Raw genomic sequence first — 25622 nt, 5'->3', positions numbered from 1 at the left:
GATGGTAGAGGAGATGGAAAATAGTGAAGAAATTTGAGAGATAGTGAGAAATGGAACTGTGGGATTTTCAGACACGTTGGCTATGTGAAGAAAGGGATGATTATATGACTTTTTAAATCTTCTGCTTAAACAACTGTAGGGTTAGTTGTAGCATTCATTGATAGAAGTTACATGGTTTTATGGAGAAAATTATGAATTCTATTTTAAATATGATGAATTTCTAATATACAGGTAGAGATGTTAGGTATACCAGTTTGGGATTCAAAAGAGTTTGCATTGGAAACATGAATCTGAGAATGAGGAGTCAGGTTTATTAGGTTATTAAAAAAATCATATACACACTAGTTTGGTAAATATATTATGTGTATATATGTGTGTGTATGTATGTATCTGCCTATTTATTTAATCTATTCTATCTATCATCTATCTATCTATCTATCTATCTATCTATCTATCTATCTATCTATCTATCTATCATCTATCTATCTATCTATCTATCATCTATCTATCTTTCATCAATCATTAATCATCTATCTAACCATCATCTGTCTACTTTCCTTCTACCCATCCATCCATTTATCCATCCATCTGGATTCTGTTGCCTTTATTACTGGGAAGTCCACTCACAGATTTGACTTCATGTATCACTGTATCCTGGGACTCCAATGATTTTATTAGCCCTTTCAATTTATAAGTTGGGAGAGAAGCTAAATTAAAACAGTTTGAAAACTATGTAGAAGACAAGTTCAACAGTAAGCATTTCAGTTATTTTCTCTGCATCTCCTCCTTTACTGGATCTTCAAATTTACATGGGGCTCAACTTCTTAGAAAAAATAGTACTCTGAACTTGCTCCTAACTCCTCCTGAGTTACGTCACATTTATTCCTTTTTGTTCACTCTCAAATTTTTATTAATGGAGCACACCTAATAATTCCACTTCATCAATTTTTACCTTTTAAAGTCATTTTCTCTTTTACCCCTCTTACAGAAATTATTTTGTCAAGTAAATAAATGCTGATATGATTTCCTGTTTTTGCAATGTTTGTCCTTTGATCCCTCTGGAAACCAAAATTTCTTCTTGAACTCCTTCCTCTCTGGTTTCATGGCCCAGCGGGATTTGGTTTGGATCTACTTTTCTGAACCCTTTTCTTCCTTTTAACATCTAGATTATATTTCCCCTTTTGTCCACAAACTCTAGAGGCTGAGTTCTTCTCTTTTTGTTATTCATATCACATGATTTTTTTTTTTTGGATAAATTTGACCATTCTTAAGGTGATTGCTTTTCCTGCTCCTTAAATGATCCAAATTGTAGTCATCAAGTAATCTACCACATTTATAAATGAAAAATCTAGTGCTCACATAGAATAGCAAGATTACCAACATTCTTAGTATAATTTAAAATTAGTATAATTTATGACTACTTTTTAATTTAAGTCTAATAGACTGACATTATGTAAATTAGGACACAGGGCCCAGAATAAATAACATGAGTTCTTATGCATCACTACACTTCTATGGAGTTGCTGGAAAGTTGCCTGAAGTAAAGAGGCAGAGCCTGGAAGATCCAAGTTTCAGGTAAATATCATAAAAATCCAGCCACAATTTAACCTTGAAGAATAATTATTTTAATAAAAATACTGAGTTTATGATTCAAATCAGAAAAGGGTAAACACTGATTATAATCAGGGTTGGTGTTAGATATAATCATCTGTGGCTATAATATACAGAGCTACCTATCTATTTAGCTCTATGGAAACTACCACCAGAATATCAGTTACTCAGCATCTGAAAAAGGTGCACCATTTCTCTTTCTCTTTAAGTCCTATTTACCCTTTAAGGACACATTCTGGCATTAATCACTTCCTGACACTTTACCCAATCCTTGCTTTACTCTCAATAATGAATCAGTTTTTTTATACATCTGCTTATAATGCTTTGTTTGCATGCCTGTCAATGCAGCTATTGCTAATCACAGTTGGACAGGGTATAATCAGGTGTTTATTTGTGTATACTACTACTAATTTGTGATGTCCATGAGTTAAAGAAGCCTCCCTCCCCCCCTCCCTCTCTCCCATCTTCTTTGTCTGCCTTTTCCCCTCTCTTTACTCTTTTTTTCCCCTTGGTATTTTCCACTTGTTTGGTTCATTATAGCTGCTCTACAGCTTGCTGGTGTTTAAATTGAAAAGTCCTTTTAATCAAGTGATTTCAAGCAACCATTTCATATTGAGCATTTAAAATGATTTCAATTTCATTGCTGCCTTAAAGAGTTAATTTCTCAAATATTAAACAAAAGCAAGATACTTCCCTCCCAACTCATATAAGCATTATGTTATTAATAAAGTTTCTGTCCTATTTTCAAGGTACTTTTCCTCCTAACAATTTACTATGATGAGTCATAGCTCTTATGCCACCACAAGCAGGTCTCAGGGGATCATGGTCCCCACAAGGCAGTGCATTAATTTCACACTGTGGCTCATTAATGGTATTGTCAGTGCCCCCATGAGGTATGGGCCTTTGTAAAACCCTGATATTTCCTGATTACACAGCTTGCACTCCATTCCTTTAGCAAAATGTTCTTCCCACTAAGTTGTCACAAGGGAAAACAATGCAACAATCATCTTCTATTACCTTAACAATTTAAATTGCACCTGTTAAATTCATTCATTCATTCATTCATTCATTCATTCATTCATTCATTCATTCAGTTCCTGCTAGACTAAAACATGTTGAAGATTTCCTAGGTATCACATAATAAGCTATGAACAGAATTATCAAAATAGAGTTTGTCACTTGGCATTGTCCTCAAACTCATTACTACTCACTCAAAATATCTTACTAAGTTTTATTTTTTAGAAATTAGTTTTCAATATAAATTAATTTATAGTTGGTAGTTTTAAAAGAACTGTTTGTGTTCTTATGCAAGATTCGACTTCTACTTGGGATACATAAAATTTTACTATAAAAGATAAAGTAATTCAACAGATAAAACATATTTAATGAGCCCTATCCTGTGCTAAGCACTTGCCTAGGCACCAGAAAATTAGTTGTGACAGCAATAAGAAGGGTTCCTACTCTTATGGGGCCTCTTTTGAAGGGAATGACAGAAAAAAATATACACATATATAATAACTTTAGGTAGTGATGTGTGATATAATAAAATATATTAAGTGAAAAGAATTAGATAATAATAGGAGGGGATTGTGGTACTTAGCTAGAGTGATCTGGAAATAGTCTGAGTTGGTGACATTTGAACTGAGACTTGAATAATGAGAAGAAAGCAGTCATTTGGAGGTCTGGGAACAGAATATTCTATGCATAAAAAATGGAAAATACAAAGGCTCTGATATAGAAATAAGCATTGGTATGTCCTAAGAACAGAATGAAGAACAATGTAACTAAAGTATAATGAAGAAATGGGAGAATGGTAAGAGATTGCTTTGAAGAAGTATAGAGGGATCCAATCACATTGGATATGTAGGCCATTTCATTCTAAATGTGATATACTAGTCGGGGTAAGGGATAATGACGGTTTGGAATTGAGAGATGCAAATCTTGGCGGTATCAATTATTTCCATTTTGAAGCATAAACACAATTTGCTATTAGACTGGATATAAGGAGTTACAAATAGAGAAGAGTAGAGGGTGAGCCCAAAGTTTCTGGCTTGAAGAATGCATGGTAGAAATATATTTAAAGTGGAGGTATCTGGGGTGGAGCAAGGTTTAGAAGCACAGATCAAGGTATCTATGTTAGTATGCTAATGCCTATTGGACATTCAAGTTGAGATGGTGAGAAAGCAGCTGAATAGGTGAGTCTGGAGCTCAAGGAGAGGGGTCCAATCTGGTGACAAAACATTTCAGAATCAGCAGCAATAGAGATGGCCTTCAAAACAGAAACAGGAGAACATGAAGCAAAGCGCACAGGACAGTGCTGTGCTTTCCACACAGCCTTCCTCCTCTCGCCCCTTCCCCTCCTCCTCCCACACTCCACATACCCCCCCCCTTGATTTCCCAGCTTGATACGATCCTTCTTCAGACTCCCCTCAAACTCTCCCTTTCCTATCTCACGGAATTCTCATGGCATCAACTAGAATCTGCTTTATGTTTTAGCTTTATCTCCTCTACTAGACCTTCAGGCACGAGTCCCACCTGGAAGCTTCTGTATTTTATATTCAGTTTGCCAGGAAATGTCTTTTTCTTTCCCAAACCCTGCTCTCTCCCCAACATTTTATCTGGCCTACGTTTGATCATTGGACAGGGCCTTTCTTCCCTAAAGCTTTCCCTAGTTCCCCCAATTTAAACAAGGTTCTGGTGCAACTCTAGATTTAGGTGTTCTCCTATGGTAGAAAAGCCGAATCAGAAATTTATTGCTAAAAAATATGTATTGCACGTCTACCTACATATAGTTGTAGAAAATGAATTATATATACTTTGCATCTAAATGTATTTCTATATATTTTCACTGGGAAAATGGTAATTTTTAATTCAATATGTAAGATATGGTGCTTTACATTTAGAAAAGCCCTTCACCAACATTATTTAAATAGCTCATCAGAGTACTCATGCTTATTAATTATTAGTATTACTATACCATATATGAGAAAAATTAAGAACCTTTAAAAATTTTAAGTTGCAAGATAGTGATAGTATTGAGGACTCTGTCAAACTCAGAACTCTGTCTACAACTGCACTCTTCCTTCCACTACAAATAGTTTATTTGGAAGTCTCAAATATTTAATTTTAGCCTTGATTTAATTTTCAGTCTTTTCCTTCCCTTCACTGCATGTGTTTACCTCCATTCACAGGCATTTGCACATACATACTCATTCACATTAAGTGGTCAAATAGGCTGGGCATTTAGAATGGTCTTGAATGAGAAGTGAGAAGGGCAGAGTGGCAGGTATGATTATAGGCCTGTGTTATAAAGCTCTATAAAGATCTACCTTCAGTATGGGACTTAAATGCTAAAGACTTAAACTCCTAGAATCAGATCATTGGGTATTTAAACAAATGTAATAAAGGCACTAAATTGTGGATAAAATAAAGTTTATATCTTAACATATATTTGTTATATAGTCTCTTTCAATTTTCTTTAATTGTATTTAACTTTAAGTAATTTTATTCTTAATAGCTATAATTAAGGTGCAAGTGGACAACAAACACATTATTTTCTGATGCTCAGGCTGTAGGAGGCCTAGATAAGAACTCAGAATAATATTCTCTAAATTTCAGTACAAAACGCAATAGCATTCATAAAATATTGACCAAATGCAGTACTTATATTTTAATAAAGTCTATTTGATTTGATAATTAAATATAGCCCCAGTAAAAATCAATTTTTAAAGCATATAGGAAGATCCAATTAGAAAACATATTACTTATTCTGAGACTATTTTTTCAGTTATCTAAGACAATTTTTCGAGGAAAAAAAATTACCCAAATATTTTATTTACTAATTTCAAACACATCAAAGAAGAACAGTATCTCTATACTTCATTTGCTCACCAAATAAGAGAACTATAATAACTATAAGTAAATATTCATATACACATAGTATAAAAAGAATTGTCTTTGAATTAGACAGATCTGAGTTTGATTTCAGCCTCTCCTCAACTTATTCGATTAGACCTTGAGCTTCCATGAAACTCACTTTCACCAACTGCAAAATGTGAGACAAAAGCACCATCTATATACGATTATTGTTATAATTAATGGTCAAATACAAAAAGCACTCATACAAAGCAGACACTAAGTGAAAGGGCCACTGCATAGAGAAGATAAAAATTCATAATGCGGGGCTCACAGCTTCTAGTACAGTATGTAGGCCTTTGAAAACTGTTAAATGAATAAATACTAGAAACTGTTAACTGTGATACTAAAAAGACAACTCCGTGTTTCAACAGTTTTTGTCCATATTTTAAAAAAACATTCCTCCTTATTTCATTCAACAAATATTTATCAATGCCCATCCTGTGTTAGGCACTGTTTCAGGCTCTGGGTAGAGTGAGTAAGTGTAACCTTCAGACAGGTGAGTAAGGCAGATCCCTGAACAGGTAAGCTCCATACACTATGATGGTTTTCGTAGCACAAAGAACAATATGAACTTGTAGGAAGGCCACCCAAGCTAATTTTGAAAAATTTGTTAAGACTTCCCAGAAATGACTGAGAGGTACGTATCAGGACAAAAACAGTGAAGAGCTGAGGTGCCGGAAGCATAGTATCGGTGGAGGGAGTGTATGAACACTGCAGAAAGCCTGGTTCATTATGAGCCTGTGTGGCCGTGAGGACCTTGGCCCTGTGAATGTGCTCTCTGGTTTCCTTCAGTTTGTAACTCACTAACCTCTCTGAATCTTGATCCCAGGGGCCCCCTCAGGCTCTGTTGTTCTCACTCGAATCTGGGCTCAGCTTGAGCAGATCGCTTTCTGATCCCCAGCTCTGTTTTTCTCCCACCTGCTCAGCTTTGAGGTCATGCCTATTCCTCCTGATATCCAGCATCAGTTCCCAACCCTTCCCTGGCTTCCCTCCTGCTCTTGGCATGGACAGAGGCCCAGCTGCAGAGCAGGGTGATAACAATGACCACCGGACACCAGCCAAGACTCAGACGGGAAGAAATAAATGGTCCTGATGCCTTTCCTTAATCAAAACATTTTTTTGGTTTTTCCTTAATTAAGGAGACATTTGAAATTCTTTCTTTATGCCAGACACCATCATAGATACTGAGGAATCAAAACCACCTGTACTTCAGGAACTCATTATCTAGCTGGGTAAATAAGCTGAAAACAAACGCATAGAGCAGCAAGAGAGGTGCTGATAAAAGTTTGTGCAAAGGCCTGGCAACACCGAGATGATTCTTGTCTTACTGTCAATTTATTAATGCAGATAAATAAGAGTACAGTCGAGCATATACAATAGAAATGCATATATCAGGCATCATGGTGTTACCATTTTTTGTTTCATTTATGGTCAACTCGACTTTTTATGTAACAGAAATGGTTTTAGAATATGAAATTTAGAATTTCTTGACCCTGAATTTCAGATATATAATTAGAATATTTTATTCTAACTCAACAGCTCTTATTTTATTTTTTAACAGAGCTCAATCTATTTCTTGGAAGAAGAGAAATTCCATCATTGTGGGAAGGCATATTATAAATCTTGAACAAAAAAATTGATATAATGAAATAGATTCATTCATTAAAATAGGATATTATATGCAATTCTCCAATGACGATTTTATTCACGATGCTTTTTATCTTTTTAAAAAGATAAATTCTAGAATGAATTACAATTTTACTTAGAAGAAAAAGTTCCTATTTCATATAACTTGTCATGGTTTGGCATTAATAGATAAACAACTAGATTCCTATTTTGGATTTGATACCACACTAGATGCCGAGGCAACCAAAATGAATGGCACGGTCCAGGTTGTTCTGATGTGGCGTGGTCAAGTGCCCTTCTGTATCAGGATGTGTCTGGGAGTGAGAGGGGCTGTGGAAATTTTCCAGGTCACAGGTACAGCCTGAATTGAGCTGTGAGAGAAAATTCTGCAATCCCTGACTTCACATTCATCTTTGACTTCGCATCTTTATTCATCTCCCTGCTCAGTGACTTGGGTTAGCTTTGCAAATGGAACTTGCATATGTGGAGTTTGGAAGAGGGCCACTTTAAAAGCAGCAGAGAGACAAGTTTCTGTAACCTGACATGTGAATGTTGTAGAACACTGAGGACCCCACCCTTTTGGGTCATCTTTAAATAACCTGACACTGACACTTGGAGGGTTGAAACTGGTCCAGTCCTGCAAACTGCCTGGGGTGAGGGTGGGAAGAGAAGACAGTCAGGAGAGCAACATAAAAGGTGGCACAGGAGAAGATATTATATTTCTAATAAAGGTAAATAGGGGCTTGAGTCAAATCCTACTGTGACCACAGTTTTACTTTTTTTCTCTATTTCTGGAGAAAGGATCACATTTTAAAATATTTTAATTATTGTACTTATCCACACAGACATTTTTCTATATTCCTAAGAATAATGAGTAGATGTGTCATAATTCTGTTGTTTGGCATTTCAACAGAATAATAAGTTACTTTGCTCAGCCATCTAGGAAGACCTGAGAGTGATCTTATTGGATATAAGAAATGTTATCTGTGAAGTCAAAGCAATTAGAGACATGGCAGCATGTAGAAAATATTTTATAATTTCAACCACTATCTCTATATGGATGACTATTTTATGCCTCCTGACCATACTCCCCAGCTACTCTCTACTGTGTCTGACTGTGTCTTCCCACTGGAACCTGGATATTCCGCAAATACTTCAATCTCAACATCAGGGTTTATTTACTTTCCCACACTTTCACATCGTCTTGCCATTCCTAACACTGGTAATAGATATTACTACCTACCCAGCTGTTTCAGCCAGAATTTTCAGAGTTATTCGTAGTTCCTACCTTCTCTCCTACTGTCTTTTCTATGACTTTTCTTATGAACAGCCAACAAACTGGCATTTAAGCATGACCAAGTCCTGTCATTCTATGATAAATATCCCTCAAACATGACTCTTCTCCCATCCCATTGATTCTTATTAGACAAGATTACAACAGCTTACCATCTTTTCCCCTGGTTCCACAATGAACTTTTTATGATGTAACTGATGATATCAACCTCAAGCTGGAAGATGATGTCATCAATTACATCCTTAGAGTGGCCTATGGGGCTCTTCATAATCTGGTCCCAGCCTCATTCTGTTCTTATCTGCTACAGCTTTTCTCAGAGGAATATTCTGTCCTGGAAATACTGGAAGCTCTGTACCATTTTTAGTTTGTCTCCGAGTAACTCCTGTGAAAGCCCTCAATGTTCAGCTCCAACCTGATCCCCTTTAAGGAATTTTCCTAGACCTCATGCTGGTTAGAGACCTTCTCTTACCCTACCACAGCACCCTTATCTCATAGCCTATGTACTCTAATAACTCCTTTTCTGATTTGTCCTTCCCTATGGGCTCCTTAAGGGCAGGAGTGATTATTTGTTTCTCTCTGGCTCTGGCACCTATTGTGTTTTGTATATATTCTCAGTAAGAGCTCTTCAAATGTCCTGAGGCACAGAAGCATGAATGGATGAATGAATAAACGAATGAACTGGGTGATGAATCAATACAGAAGGAGCTTCATGTAAAATGATGCTGAATGAGCAGAGCCTGACTTTCATACAAGGCCCTTATGACATTCAAAAGCTCCACACTGATGTTCTCTGTGACTTCTAATGAGTCACTTAGTCTCTCATCTGTAAAGCTTAATTAGTGCATTGGCAGTAAGTGCAAGCTCTTAAAATGCTAGGTGTTAAATTCATTGCTTCAGAAACACTGTCACACTCCTATTCATTTGGAATAAAACTATAAGATATGCAACAATACTCCATTTCCAATGAAAAATGCTAGGTTCCCTCTTGCCTGACACAGACTTAATGGCAGCTGGTTTCCAGTTGCTCCTGAAGATATCTCAGCTTCAAACATGAAAGTGTTACCATTTCTGAGATGCCAAGTCTCTTCTCTTTATTCCAGGGCCAGCTTTCATGATGGCTGCACCTAGGGGCCGGTGAAGGGTGCATAATCACAGTGAACGGGAGGAGACGCAAAGCAGCAGCTTTTCCAATGGAAATGGTGGCTCACTGTCAGTCAGATGGCCAGAAATTTAACAGTTTCACTACACTGAATGGTCACTACAGAGAAGAGAAAAGGGAGTATGTGTCTCCTACAGCTTTTAACCAACTGGGGAAATCAAGAAAGTGTACATTTAAAAAAAGTTTAAAGCTATACACAAAGATGACATGACACAGAAGCAATTCAATTCAACTCATTCAAGAGAAACCTTTCTGAGGTCCTACTACTCGCAAAATACTACGGTAGGCTCTGTGGGAAGTATACAGTGATATATGGATGAGAGACTGTTTCAAGCCTCCGTAGTTTCACATGGGTATTAGAACATGTCACTAACATAAATGAACCTGTTATAAAGGCTAGTATGAAAATACAAAGTATTGTGGGGATAGGAAAGGGAAAGATGATTTCTGGGAAAAGCTTTTCAGAGGAAGTAGAATCCAGGGGTCTTGGTGGGCTCCCAAATTGCACCCATCATCCCTGTGAATTCTGAAAAAGCTGAGTAACAGTGCAGGCAAAGTATCACCATAATGACTGATGCCACTAAGCTGGGAGACTAGTCGAATGGAGAGTCAAGTGGGCTTCCTGAAAGTGACCCCCAGAACTAGGCACACCCAGCATGGCAGCAATGGACTGGACACTTCTCCATACAGACAGGCTGCCCGTGTAAACCTTAGGGACCCAGCACAGCGCTTGCCCTAAATCAAGGATCACTCTCCACAGAAGAAAGGTAAAGAGGAGCTGATCCTAGTCATTCTTTCCAAACTTCCCAGCCAGAGAACTCACTCTACCCCCTCAGAGAGAAGCCCAGAGCCACACTAGTTAAGCTCCCTTGTAGAAAGAAAATATTAGGAGCGGGGAAGAAACATCCCCGACATATAGTTGGGTTCAAGTGGTGAAAGAGAGGAAAGGACATTTCAGACGGGAACCGCTGAACGTGAACTTCACAAGCAGCTCTGAGGAGATGGAATATGTAATGACTGAGACACTCTGTTGAGTAAAACAGGCATGGAGTTAATCCTAATTCTTCCGCAATCTACACAAGTCATCTACATTCTCTGACCCTTGGCTTCCTCATCTTCAAGTTGGGGATAACAGTACCCATCTCACAGTCTCATTAAACAGTAGCTGTGATAATTTCTACTGCCAGTGTGACTAGGCAAGAGATAGGTATGTTGAATAACTGGACAGCTTCCTTCACAAAGTGATTTGGGGATTTTGAGTTTTATTAAATAATCTATGCCTTTCTGATTTATCAGTTTGGTGAGATCAAATTCCTGTGAATTGGGTTTTCCTGAGGTGCACTGAACCTATTAAACACATTTAGTCTACATATTACTGTAGTATATTAGTATAGGGACAGTCTCCTGTGGATTGGGGGAGCAGATGAGAACATCACAGGCAGGTACAATGAACAGCACAAAAAAACTGTAGAGAGAAGTGCGAGGATATGACCAAGTTTAAGAGAAGTGGTGTAAATGTAAACGAAGACTGCCGAGGGCAAGAGGGTGGAAAGAACACTGGGCATAATTTCATTTCTAGTTCCACCCTTCTTAGAGCATTTAACTTTTTTGATGGGATCAGGCTAATGAGCCTGAACAAGCTTTAAGCTGAACCAGCAATGCTTCAGGGCCCTAAATGCCTTTAAATGCACAATCAGAAGACCATCATGACCATAGAGCTGAGAATTATTCAGGAATGCACTTTCTTGGTCTTTGAGGAAGCAATGTTATGAGTATTTTTAATTTTCTCATATAAATATGAGTGTTTATGGCTATAGAATGACCTTAGGCTGTCGATCACATGTGACTGAAGGGAAAGACGAATAATTTCTCCTGTGCATGAATGTGATAGAATGATGAAGGGCATCCACAGTCAGACTTTTTTTTTGAAGACTAAGTGCAAATGGGGATCTTCATATGGAAATATTTTTAAGCTACCTGATGAAATTCCCGCTCTTAAATGAGCTCTGAGCTTAACTGTCTAAACCTTGGCCTTCTGCCAGTTTAATGGCTGAGTTCAGTGAGATAACTTATGTGTCTGGATCAAAGGCTATAGAATAATTGGGAGGGATTATTTACAGTCATCCAGGTGTGGCATCTGACAAGCAGAAAGGAGATAGCAAAAACCTTGCATGTCTCTTATTTTCCATCAAATATATATTGAGAAGGAGGCCAAAGGGACTTGTCTGACTGCAATTTAACAACTTATAGAAATGATGATGTAACATGTATGAATGATTTATCTTTAAAAAATGTACAACTCTTAGATGTTGAAAAAATTACTGCTTGACCACTCCTTCACTCAGCCATTTTTCAAATATGTACTTCCATTATTTCTATAATACAACTGTCCTACATGCTTTCTAAGACAAAATACTGAGATACACTGGGAAGAAACTTTTCATACAATAGTATATTTATATTTTGTGTGATCACATTACTGATTTGAAAGACCCCAGGACAGTATTTATAGACAATAACTATGGCATTTTTTAAAGGAATTTCTCCAGATCCCAAGTAATTCTATAATTCCCACTGCCAAAGAAGAATTGATATGATTCTACCATGGTGACTTAGATTAAACTTGCTTTGAATATTTGAATATTTCCTGGTGGTTTTTTTTCTGTGTCTTTCAATTACAATGGTCCTGAAAGAATAGTTGTAATTTAGTTCTAAAGAAATCAACACACACCTTTGGTAGTTGTATAACTATAATGGTTAAGAATGACAGATGATCTGGATATTAAACTACTCATTATTATTCCCACTTAGGTAGGACGTGTAGGTGAAATGGTAATTTATAAGACAGCACGCGGGCGTTCCAAGTCAGACACACCTGGATGTGATTATGGCATTAGCTACTTGGTGATGGAGTCCTGCTGGGAAAATTATATGACATTCTGACTTTCAGTTTGTCCCTCAGGAAAATGGGTTTTATAAAATGGTACCTACCTCACAGAATGATCATGAAGATTAAATGGGATAATGTATATAAAGTACTGGCACAGTATTTGGCATGCAGTAAGCCCTCAGAAGGTATCTGGAGTTATTACCTTTGAAGAAGAGAAATAGGAGAAATCTTTGAACTATATCAAACTCACCTCTGAACTCTAAAGAGGATGGTTAAATTCCGTGTCAGGTGATCGTATAATTCTCAAAGACCCTGGAGAAGGTGATACTGTATCTCTCAGTATATGATTTTCCTTTAAATAAAACATTTTCCCTTCTAAGCCTGGCAGCTGCAATTTAAGCACTTACTCTCTTTTCCATTATTTCTGAATTGGCACAGGAGCTGATTTAGCATATAATTTGTGTCTCATGTATATACAGTATGTAGAGTCTATAACTGCTATATATAGCATGTTTATAAAATGCTCATCATGAAATCAAATCCTAAGTCAGCAATTCTCTTTCAAATGCAGCTGCATCCAAACGACTCTTTCCCCGGGGAAGGAAATATTTTACTTCCCCCCCAAGGCGACATGAAGCCAGGGCTGTGAAAAGGAGCTGACAGGAGGCAGTTTTTCTCTGAGGGAGAGGGGCTTTTCTGCCCGTAGTTGCTAGAGGGCCCTTGTGTTTGGTTCTGTCATTAAGGCTTGATGTGATTTTGTATGAGTTCCCAGAGGAGCATTTATGCTTTGTGATTCCCTATGAGTATTAAGATAGTGTTTTGCAAGTGCCCACTCAATACTCATCTGTTAACCAACGGTAAAATACAATAAATGGATAACTCTTAACAGCCATGCAAAGACATGCTCCATCTTCCAATTGTGTGGGACAGTGGGTAAGTGAAGCAATGAGGAGCATATTGTAGAATAAAGATCTGGCAGAGCCTTTTTTGCCTCAGATCATAGACTGCATAAATACCATATGAATTGAAATTTACGTGGGTGCAGCTGACCCATAAAATACATGCAAAATTGTGAGTCAGTACAATGAGCTTTTGCCTGGACAGAGGTTTCATAACTTTCATCAATTTCTCATAGGATCCACGATTCAAAAATTAAAGACTGTATTGCAGACCAAGGCTCTAAATTCATAGAATTCTCTCTGTATGCAAGTAAACTCTTAGAATATTTAATCACATTCTACCAGGAAATGTTTATGTGTGACTATCTTGGCATTACTTCCATTCAGTTATGCTAACCAAAAACCTAGGAAGTCACCCTAGACATCTTCTTTCCCATATGTAATCTAGCATCAAGTGCTGTTTTAGTCACCAAATACTTTTCAAATCATCCACTTTTCTCCAGCTCTACCAGATGGATCCAGTCATGCTATCACCACCTTTCATCAGGTTGACTGCAATAGCCTCCTAACTCATTACATAGTCTTGTCCTTCACCAATCCATTTTCCACAGGGCAGCAAGGGAACCTAAATCACTTTACATCCTATTATGATTAAAACAATTTAGTGAGCTCTCTTAGGGTAAATACAAAGGTCCTGAACATGACCCTGTATGGTCTGGCCCTTACTTACCCCCGCATCCCCGCTATGCTACACACTCCCATGTGTTTTTCCAAGGCAGAATGACCTTCCTTTAGTCCTTCATATGTGCCATGCCCTCTTCTGCCAAAGGGTCTCAGTACATATTGTTCCCTCTGTCTTGAATACTTTAATTTTTTTTTTTCATCTAGTTAACTCCATTAATGCTTAATATCTCTATGCAGTAGACATCACCTTAGCAAAATCTTCCATGACCTCCATGGTCAGGTTAATTACAATATACACACTCATGGAACCACATTCCTCTATTTCAGAGCACTTATCACAATGGGAAGTTTTTTTAAAATTTGTGATTGTTTGATAAGTATGAATCCTTACCATTAGACTGAAGGCTCCATGAAAGTAATTACTCTTAAGTGTTGAATTTCCATTGGTTGGCATTGTGCCTGGTACAGGCATTAATAAGTATTTGCTGAGTGAATGGTCTATCTTATTGAACGATAAAGTTTTTAGAAGTAGAAATTATAGAAGTACAGTGGATTGAACACAATGAAGGATTTTTAACCATTTGCCCTAAGACTAAATGCTGTCTCCATTCACTTTCTAGCTATGTGGTCTTAGATGTCTATAAGGCTCCATGTTCTAGAAACAGTTACAACCTATGCAGAAACTGCTGTTATTTCAAGTTACAGGTGCACAAAACTGAGACTCTGTAACAACAACCAGATAAGCCATTTCTCCCGTGTGTTAGTTTCCTATTCTGAAAAAATAAAAGAGTTGGATGAGTTATTCTATAAGGGCCATTCTTGATTATGATCCCTAAAAAAATTGGGAATGACACTCTGTGCAGTCTAAGATAGTCTATTTTCTATATTCATCAGGTCATTTGTGAGAAAGACTCAGACATGTAGAAAGAAACAGAGGCTCTGGACCTTCCCTGAAGCATCCTTTTTAATAAAATAAAGTCTATAAATAAAAAAAACCCTTCGTGGGATCAGGCCTCAAGCAACATTTAGAGTTACTGAACTTCCATCAGTTCGTAGGCCTTATCTCTGCCAGTATAATACTTTAAAATCTGTGCAGTGATTGCTGTGAGTGCCACGAATATTGCTCCTCAGGTCCAAGGCTTCATTCTCTCAGCTGCCAGGAGTGTTGACAACTCACAATTAAGCCTCTCTCCAGGAAGTTACCTCAGCCAAAGGAGCGAAGAAGTTGCCTCACTCTAGGCACTCAACATCCATGAGAGCATCCTGTTTCCAATGTTCATGCACAAAGGCTGACCCTCTTACTTCAAGTGGGGACAACTCTGGAGAATGAAGTACCATTCCATTGTAAGATAAAAAAGTGGCATGTTTTTGGATCAAGTGTGAGCAGGACCAGTGAGAACTAGTATGCTGCAAAAGTGGATATTCCAGATCCCATATCATCTACCACTGTTAAATCAGTAATTCTCTCAGAGTTAACTACAATGGCTGCATGGGGAGTTTCTTATGACCCAATGACAGAGGAAAAAAGCTAACCTTGACTAATGGATGAGCTAGTTTATGGGTATAAGGCAAAAATAGGCCATTGCCAGACCACAGACCTGCTTCAGGGTAGCCCTGAAAAATAGTACTGAGAGAAAATCCTCCCAATGGGCAGAAATTTGGTGGATATCCACTTAAGGTGGGAAGAAAAGTGGCCTGAAGTAGAATATATATAGATTACTAGATAGTGTTGAATGATTGGTTAATTAGGGTCTGCAAGGAAAAAAGGGAGAAATTGGCAACAACAAGGGAAAACAAGGTCTGGGGAAAAGATATGTGTATAAACCTGTGGGGGTGGCCAAAGTGTGAAAAGAGCTCTGTGTTGCATATTATAGTTCATCTGAAAACATCCACCACAGAAGAGGCACCAACCAACCACTTGATATCAGCCATTCCTTGTCAGTGGCCACCCCGTTGCTGGCAGAATGGGTTCAAGAAGAGAGTAGCTATTGGCTAATCATGATCCAACAGCATGACTCTCATTCTCCAAGACTGACCTAGTACTTATATTGTCAAAGTTCAATCTATAAATAATAGGGACCAAGTTGAGTCCCCAGTATGACAATATTGCTCAAGGAGTCCAACCAGCCACTTGGTGGCATGTTGTCTGTATTGTACTTCTACCTTGAAAGGGGAAATAATTTATTCTGACTGATATCAACACATAGTCCATGTTTGGACTTATCTTTCCTGCCCACAGGGCCTCAGCCAGCACCACTAAGTGAAGGCTCATAGAGTGCCTGGCTTACCAACACGGGAGCCTGCATACTGTGGCACTAGAGCAAGTGCAACAACTAAAGAGGTGTGGCACTGCTCATGTACCCATGAGATTCGCTGGTTCTATCACACAGCAAACATCCCAGAAGCTGCCAGCCTTCTAAAGGAGACAACCCTGAAAGTTCATCTAGCTCAAGAGTCCTAAAGGATCAGAAAAAGGACTCTGTTGCAACTGTCTCACAGTTCAGCACCTCCTTCTGTCCAGTTCTGCTTTGCTCGTCTTTCACAGATGTGTTATAAAGAGCACTTTCCAGTAAAGCTCATGCATGCAAATTGCATATTCTCAGTGTCTCCCTCCTGCAGACTTAGCCTATGGCATTGTGTTATGAATACAAAAGGAAATTCAGCTTTCTTCAATATTCGGTATTTCCTTGGTTTTATGGGAAGCTGATGTGTACTTGAAGGTAACACAAATGGTATTTTTTGACCACTTAATGGTGTCAAAAAACATATTACTCATTGAATTAAGACTCATTAATAAGGTGCTATTGGCTAAATTGTGTTCCCCACCCCCATTCCTATGTTGAAGTCTTAACCGCCGGCAACTAAGAATGTAACCACTGTATTTGGAGATAAGGTCTTTAGCGAGGGAATTAAAGTTAAATGAGGTAATAAATTGGGGTGAGGGCTAACCCAGTAGGATTACTGTCCTTATAAGAAGAGATCAGAACATACACAGAGACTCTGGAGGGGCAACCATGAGAAGCAGCACCAAGAATGGGGCACCTGCAAGCCCAGGAGAGAGGCCTCAGGGGAGCTCAGCTTGGCTGGCACCTTGAGCTGGGACTTCCAGCCTCCATAACTGTGAGAAAATGCATTCCTGTTGTTTAAGCCACACTGTTTGTTGTATTTTGTTATGGCAGCCCTGGCAAACTAAAACATGATGATGTCTGAAATTGGGGGATTTCATATATTTTTGACTTAATCACATATCTTCTCAAGATGGTCAACATGAAATGGAGAATTCAGCCTAAAATCTTGTCATATTTAAACTAGAAAACTTTGGTGGATATCTGTAACCAGGAGAAATATCTGGGTCCACTTACACATAATCCCTCCCTGTCCTGTGTAGATTGCTAAAGAAAACATTTAAAGTGAGAAAGAAATCTCTTTTCAGTCCCAGTATTTCCTATTTTTTAAATTGTACTCTAAAGAATTTTTTTTCAAGAAACTTATCGCCTTGTCATAGGATTGGATACCTAAAGGACAGCATAGGGAAATCTAGTATTACCTTAAAACACTTAATTTCCAATCTGTGATCACAGAGGGACTACAGGCAGGCAAAGCAAAGCCCAGTTAGGAGTTTTTATTTAGAAATAAAGCTCTGAGCAAAGGACACTAAAGTTGTATCTACTGCTATGCGCTCCTTTTAATATCTGTAGTTTCTCATATCCTGAGTCTTTGATCAGTGAGAAGTGGAATGGGTCAAACTATAATAATTAAAATAGTAATACAGCAACAATTACAATACAGTAATATAGCATCTAACATGAGCACTTATCATATGGTGACTAAGGTCTTAATAACTATAAGCATCACCTCATTAACCTTTGCAAAAACTTTAATACACCTGTCATTCCATTGGGGCTGCTGTAACAAAATATCATAGACCCTGTGGCTTAAACAACAAGCATTTATTTCTCACAGTCAGGAGTGTGGGAAGTCCAAGATCAAGGTGCCAGCAGGTTTTTTATCTAGTGAAGGGTTGCTTCCTGTTTTTCAGATAGCTGTCGTCTTCTATCCTCACTTGGCTTTTCCTTGGTACATGCATTTGGAGAGAAAGAGATAATTCTGACTTTTCTTTTTATAAGGACAAGAGCCTCATCATGAGGACCCCACTTTCATGACATAATATAATATTAATTATGTCCCAGAGGCTTCATCTCCAAATACCAAAATTTTAGAGATTTAGGGCTTCAAAATATGAATTTGCAGGGGACACAAGCATTCGGTCCATAATAATACCCATTTTAGGGAAATTGATAGTAGAAGCAATTAAGAACCTTGCCCAAGGTCACACGATAAGCAACAGGGCCTGATTTTAAGTCCAGAATTTATTCTACACTGAGCTCACTTTTATACACAGAACATCAGTAACTGTCTTCTCCACAAAGACCATCAGACAGGACAGGGACCACTGAATATTCCAATCTCAAGGAAATATAAAGATGCTGCTGGCAGAAAAAGAAGCCCAGCTTATAAAAGGAACCGAACATTTTGAAAATTATTTTATCATCTCTGAAACTGTTAGAAAGATTTAATGGACCTAATAGAAAAAGTGAATGAGTGACTCTGCCTGGCCCTCTTTTTCCATCCTTTCATTTATTAGTCCTTAACTAAGCCATGGATCTAGTCTATTTGCAAAGTTCTGCTCCTGTCACTGGGGATGCGAAAGTAAACAGACAGAGACAGCCCCTTGAATTCATGGGCCTTTTATTTCTTCTTCTCCCTAGGCTTTCTCCTAAATACCCTTTTCCAAGAGGAAACGATCTGGCATGCTTTAGGAGGCCTGTCTACCATGGCTCAGAGGAATGCATGTGTGGTCTCACTTCCTTTTGTTTGCATAAAGCTCTTCCTCTCTTTTTATTCTTATTTTGCAATTTTGCTTTCATGTCTGATTTTTTCTTCCAATTTCTAGCGTCAGCATAAGCTTATTACAAAATACATTATGTCCAAGAGGTACCAAACCTATGATAAGTACATAAGAAACTATACCCATATATTCTAGGTAAGGCAAATAACACAATTACCACTCACACACTAAAAGAAGGCAGACTCCTGGGTCATCTCCCGCCTCTGTCCAGCAAGCGGCGAGGCTGGAAGAGATCGGCCGTGGGTCTCCGTCCCGGCTGAACATTACAATCACCTGGGGAGCTCTGAGGACACATCACTGCTTGGGCTTCCCTCCTAGAGGCTCTTACTTATTTGGCCAAGTATGGGGCCTGGGGAATGGTATTTTGTAAAATCTCTCCAATGGGTTTTAATAAGCTAGAATCGAGAACAGCTGAACTGGATCATTTTTTAGGTCCCTTACGGCTTTAATATTCAGTCACCCCTAAATGTAACCCTCATAAAAATAGGTGCTAAAAGTATTACTGTGTTGAAGTTTCAAATATCATCTCCGTACCCCTGATTTGGTTAACTTGCTCAGGATGTCCCATCCATATGTTGAAGGTTTTGACATGAGTTAGGTGATACTGCCTAAATGTTTCCTAAATAGAGCAGGGGTATTTTTCACCTTTCTTGCTGCCACTCCTCATTTACAATAGCCTTTCTCTCTGCCTCCTATTAATCTCATCTCCAATCCATCTTCCATACACTTGCCAAGAATGATTCATCTTTAAAAAATCCAATCTGATTATATCACTCCCCCTCAATAACTGCTATTTCCCTTAGGATCAAGTACAAACTCCTTGGTTATGTCACACAGGAAACTGATTTTCTTTCTCAACTTAAGATATTCACATGCATACACTCTATATATTTCAGTCTAATTAAACCAATAATAAGCCGTCTTTTATAGCATTTACTATTCATCACCCACTTGTTAAAGGTTTTTACATATGTTGATTTATTGAAGACTTACAACACCCCTGTGAGTGAGATACCACTGTTCTCCATTTTACCCATAAAGAAAACAAGACTCAGAGAAGTTCGGTAACTTCCTAAAGACACACAGCTAGAATGTCATAGACTTGGAATTCAAAATCTGACACTTGGGGCTCAAGTCTTGTGCTTCTTGATCACTACATGTTATTACCTCCCTCACATATCCCATCTAAGTTTATCTGTTCTATTCTGAATGCCAATCTTTCACCAGATCTTCAAATATTTATCAGTATTTGTTATCCTTTAAAATTCAACTGAAGTGTTGCCTCTCCTAGAAGCAGTGTTTAAGTCCTCTAGCTGCTCATTCTACAGTTAGTGCCTCTCTTCTACTATTCAGACACCTTGTTTTGACATCTCTATTGTGGCATTTATTGCACTATAGTAATTTTCTTTTTATGTATCCTCCTCAAAGTGGAATGAAATACAATCTGTGAGATTTTTGAGGTCAGGGAATGTATCTTTTATTTTTGTACTGCTATCATCTACTACAGTGGAGACTGAAGTCCCCGACATGGAGTGTTCTTTTAGGTAGGGTGGCCTTAAAATATGACACCTGAGCCAGGGTAATTTTGAGAGTGAAAGTGGGTGTTATTAACAGTTGCCCAGGGATAACAGGCATAAACCTGGATGTATGGTTACCTTATTTTTAAAACTGCTTCCTCAGGTGATTTCCCCCATGTCTTAATATCAAATTCCCTCAGGTAGAATACATAAATTGATCTGCCTTTAAGTAAATCCTTTATTTTGCATGCAGAATTGTACAAATTCTTTAAGATATGAGCGCTTATAATTCTACAACATCTATGGTTTTGCCTATAGCTTAGTTTAAATAAAGAATTGGTGCTGGTCTCTCAGTAAAGGAGATGGCATTTAGTTAGTGGTGACAAATCATTGGCATTGTTAAGGGGAAGCTCATGAAGCTGGTGACCTTATAGTAAATCAATTACTGACTAACATGGTATATAGATTGCAATGTTTGAGTATTAATGCAGTTGAACCTTCTCTTAGTCTTGTTGGATGCAGTCTAAGGAATAATTCTGCATCTGTCTGTATACTTTCTCTCAGGGGAACACTAGTGGATAACCTGATTGATCCTACATTAGTCAATAACAAGATGATCACTTGTACTTGACTATCAGGGGTTGTTGACTCCCAGTTTTGCTACCTATTAGCTGTGTGATCTTAGAGAAATTATTTAATGTGTCTCAGTTTCCTCATCTATAGACTATCAGTAGTACCTATGTCATATAGTTATGTTAATATCTAAAACTATTTAGATCAATGTTTGGCATGTAGTAGGTTATATATAAGTATATGGTAGATAAATGGGCGGTGTCACTGTGAATGTACAGACCATGCACATATGTGAGGCCCTTTTCCTTTCTCTATCAGATGAGGGGGTCTTTGGCTGAATCAACCAACTTGCCCATCTCCTACTACTCTACTACCCTCATATATTTGACTTACCCATATCTTTCCTTCTGCATCTAGCTGATAATGTTGGCTGCTACTTCAAATGTTCATACCATGAGGCATTGAGTGGTTGATACAGGCCTGAGGTTTGATTCAAGCTGAGGAATAAGGACCTTTAGGTGTCAAGCATCAGCTATGCACCAGTGATACTATAGGCCATGACCCAGCTAATAAATCAAGGTACTTTCCTTCTTTGCGTGTAAGTTCTTCAGGATTTTTTAGAGAGGAAGAACATATGGCAGTATGGGATTTGAACATTCTTTGTGCATTTAAGCAACCTCCATATAATATCCTTAAAACTATACTCCTTTACTTAGCTGATAAGAGGAATCTGAAGAGCATCAAGTAGTGGTAGATAAGACTGAAGGAAATAGCCTAACAGGGTACTATTGCCTGTCAACATGTCGAGCAAAGGGAGAGTGTCTTCTTGATATGATCTAAAAGACTAAATGAGAAAGGGAATAACTGTCAACATGAGATTCAGTGTTATTTAATGCTTTCTTTTCATATCAGTCTCTTGTAGGCATCTCACATTTTGGGAAACATTGGTGTGAGGGGAGGCAAAGAAACATGGCATAAAGACTAAAGGCTTTGAGATGTAAATATTGGATTTGCATCATCTCTCTGCCACTTAACATGTTACCTTTTAAATCATTTTCCTTTTTTGAGCTTGTTTTAATCTGTAAATGTGTAAGACCATCTCCACCACAGGGATTTAGTGACTATAACATGAGACAATGTACGTAAAAGATCTTTCCATGCACAGCCTCACACATTGAAGATGTTCAGGGTTGAATAAATTATTTACTTTTTCTAAAGTTTTTAATAGATTTTTATAGGAAAATCTATTCTTGTTATATCCAGCTACCCAATTTTAGGAGTGATAAAGACTGGCTTTCTTGGCTCTATTGTGGGTCATATTTGGACACTTTAAAGACATCATCACCTGGTTCACCACCCATAAGATCACATTTGCTTATTATAAACAAAAAGCATTTGTTAAGATCCTGAAACGGCCCCCTGATGTGTTCAGTGGTTTAGCGTTAGCCCATGAACCAAGAGGTCATAGGTTAGATTCTGGTCAGGGCACATACCCTGGTTGTGGGCTCGATCCCAGTAGGGAGCATGCAGGAGGCAGCCGATTGATGTTTCTCTCTCATTGATGTTTCTATATCACTCTCCCTCTCCCTTCCTTTCTCTCTAAAAGAATCAATAAAAACATATTTAAAAGAAAAGATCCTGATATGAACTAGATACAATGGAAGAAACTGAGTTATGGAAATGAATGATAAAACACTTGCTCTCAAAAAGTCTAATGGAAGAGGCAGGCAAACAGAAAATTATGATACCATATTTTATCAACCAGTGTGCCCTGGAGCATAGAAATTTTCACATTTCTATGAGATATCTTGCATTTGATGACATCTTGTACATGGTGAGAATGGTAAGTGCTTTTTTGGAAAATAAGTCTAGAGTGCTCTGGGGAGGACAGGAGTGAGCAGACATCAGAGAAAGCTTCCCAAAGGAGAGCTACTCAGTAATCTCTCAGTGAGTGGATCAAGGAAGAAGGAAAGTGGTAAGGGAGGGAGTGGCATGTGCAAAGACACAACAGGTAAGTGATCATGTTCAGGATGCTGTGCATGATTCTGTGCAGTCATAGCATGGGAAGGGCATGGAGAATAAAGCAGTGATGGGCCAGGGGGCTAGAGGATTAGTTAGAAACCAGATCACGTAGAGCCAGGTTAAGTGATCTGGGCTTTATATGATAAGCAATAAGGAATCCTTTAAGTAGGATCTGGCAAGCCTGGATTTGCAATATTGACACATTTCCCTGGACTAATGGCTTTGAAGAAAGTAGGCAATGACAGTGAGGAGCAGAATAAGACAGTGACTTTTGGACATGGAACCCAAACCCAGCTTTCTGGAGTGAAGTAACCCAAGCAAGTCTCTGGAGAGGAGGCCAGCTCAGTGTTAACAGGTCAGAGCATAAACCAGACCAACACACTGGCCGCCCAGAGTGTCATCAAGAAGGACAACCATTGCCAGGGCTGGCATGAGCCTGCAGCACTGGGCGGCTAGGCTATTTGCCTGAACTCATCCTAAGTCAACAGAAGCTGTACTCCCATGACCATTTTGGGACAAACATGTGTCAACAGAAACTATTTCCATGACCATTTCTGGGCAAATACGAACTCCTGGCATCATCCCCATGTGCCCTGGGAGCAAATTTAGCTGGGTTTTGAATGTGTCAATGCTCCATTATAGCCACGTGTCTGAAAAATCTCTGTCTTCACAAACATGCACTGAACAAACGGAATCTGTTCTCAATAGGAAACAACTGTGCTACGGGGTTGGCGAGAAAGCAAGTAACAGCTCTGCTGCCTACCACGCTGCCTCTCTGAGCTGCTTGCTAAAGGCCCCCTTGGTTCTCCCTCCTCCACAAACCAGAGGGAAGGCTGCCTATTTGCATTCACAGCTCCAATTGTTTCAAATTAAAGTACCCCAGGAGCTGAATTAGCTCAGTTAATGTTGCTCAGTAGTCCTGTGGCAGGCTGCAATCAAGGGCTTTCAGCAAGAGTCCCTCAAGACAGGCGCTGCTCCTTCATCTGCGCCAACATACAGCAAAGTGGCAGTCATGCTCACTACAGAAAGTGCTCTTTTGTGTGCTTTCACAAAAATGGTGGGTGGGAAGAACGTATTGTCAGCAAAATAGAAAAGTCAAAACAAAAAAAGTCTAGAAAAGAATAGTTTCCAGGGCAAAGGGGCCGGGTACTGCCAGTTGGTGAGGGCCACGTGGAAGCTGGAGCTGCACCTGGTGCGGCCACTGTGCCGCTGCAGGGGGATGTCAGCAGAGAAGCAGGGAAGACAAGTGACATGTGGAGAAGTACCTGGGAGCCCTGGAGGACACAATGTAGGCCCTGAAAGCCCAGGCCAGCAACCGTCCTCTGAGGTGATCAGTGAATATTCCCGCAAGGTTGACTTTGAGGTGCAGAAGCTGACCTCCTGCTCAGAGAAGGCACAGGCCAACCAGTTCCTGGCCCCCGGCCACGTGCCAACCTCAGGAGGCAGCAGGTGCCCATCACCAAGATAGTACATCTGCAGTCATGGGTGTGGCGCACCAGCAGGATGCAGAGTGAGCTGCTGGGCATGGACTCCGCTGGAGAACCCAAGCTGGACATGAAGAAGAGAACTGGGGTGTCAGGGCCCAAGCCGGGGGATGAGAGGCAGTCGGCAGCTGCACTGGACCTTGTCCTGCAGCAATGCCAGAACCTCCAGGAGAAGCTGGCAGATGAAGTGCAAGTTCTGCCCGAGCCTTAAGACCAACACACTGGCCGCCCGGAGTGTCATCAAGAAGGACAACCATTGCCTGGCGCACTCAGTTAAGACGACCGATCAGAACGTGGAGAAGCTGAAGACAGAATCAGAGCGACAGGAGCAACTTATCGTCTGCTTCATTTTCATCAGCAGGAGCCTCTTCTTCCCTATCATGCCAAAATTCAAATAAACACCTGGGCCAGCCAAAGAAAAAGAAAGTACCAGAACATCCTTAAGAGAACCCTTTATTTTTAGGGCCTGGCAGAAACCTGCTGAGCTGGTGACCATTTGCCTGGCCCTAACGTGCAAGCCAGAACCAAGAAAAGCAGTGATAGTAGGAAATGGATTCCCGCCAATCAGGGATTAAATCATGGCTCCGCTACTTACCACTTGGGGCATCTTAACAAGTCACTTAAGTTTCTCAGAACTCATGTCTTCACCCTCACTGAGTAAGTGTGGATGGGAATATAACATGATATTATAACTTGCCTTTCAAAATATAATGAATGAGCTATTCAACTCTAAAGGATCAAAATTATTTGATAAAGAATTTAAGGAAAGTCTTTCTTTGGCTCCTAGTTCCATTTATCAATTCAATAAACATCATTGAAACCTGGCAGTAGGTTTGTGTAGGTGTGTGTGTTTAAGTATGTGTGAGTGTATGTGTTGTGTGTGTGTGTGTGTCTGTGTGTCTGTGTAGAGGGCAGTACTGAGAGGCAGCATCCAGGCAGAAGGACCAGAGTATGCAAAGTCCCTGTAACTTGAAAGACTGCAAGCTTGAGGATTTGCAAAGGTCCATGTAACAGAAGCACCGAAAGTTGAGCTAGA

The 25622-nt window shown here is 39.1% G+C and overlaps 1 protein-coding gene and 1 pseudogene across 3 annotated transcripts in view; one reads left to right on the top strand and one right to left on the bottom strand.

Moving 5' to 3' along the window:
* The window catches only part of GRM5 (glutamate metabotropic receptor 5), a 358336-nt gene that overhangs the window by 126718 nt on the left and 205996 nt on the right, over nt 1-25622 (bottom strand). The window lies entirely within an intron of this gene.
* Nucleotides 23319-24984, top strand: LOC107532335 (vesicle transport protein USE1 pseudogene; annotated as a pseudogene).

Source organism: Miniopterus natalensis, chromosome 11 (assembly GCF_054644295.1).
Source record: "Miniopterus natalensis isolate mMinNat1 chromosome 11, mMinNat1.hap1, whole genome shotgun sequence".
Classification (NCBI taxonomy): domain Eukaryota; kingdom Metazoa; phylum Chordata; class Mammalia; order Chiroptera; family Miniopteridae; genus Miniopterus; species Miniopterus natalensis.
This window is presented reverse-complemented; position numbering and strand designations above follow the sequence as displayed.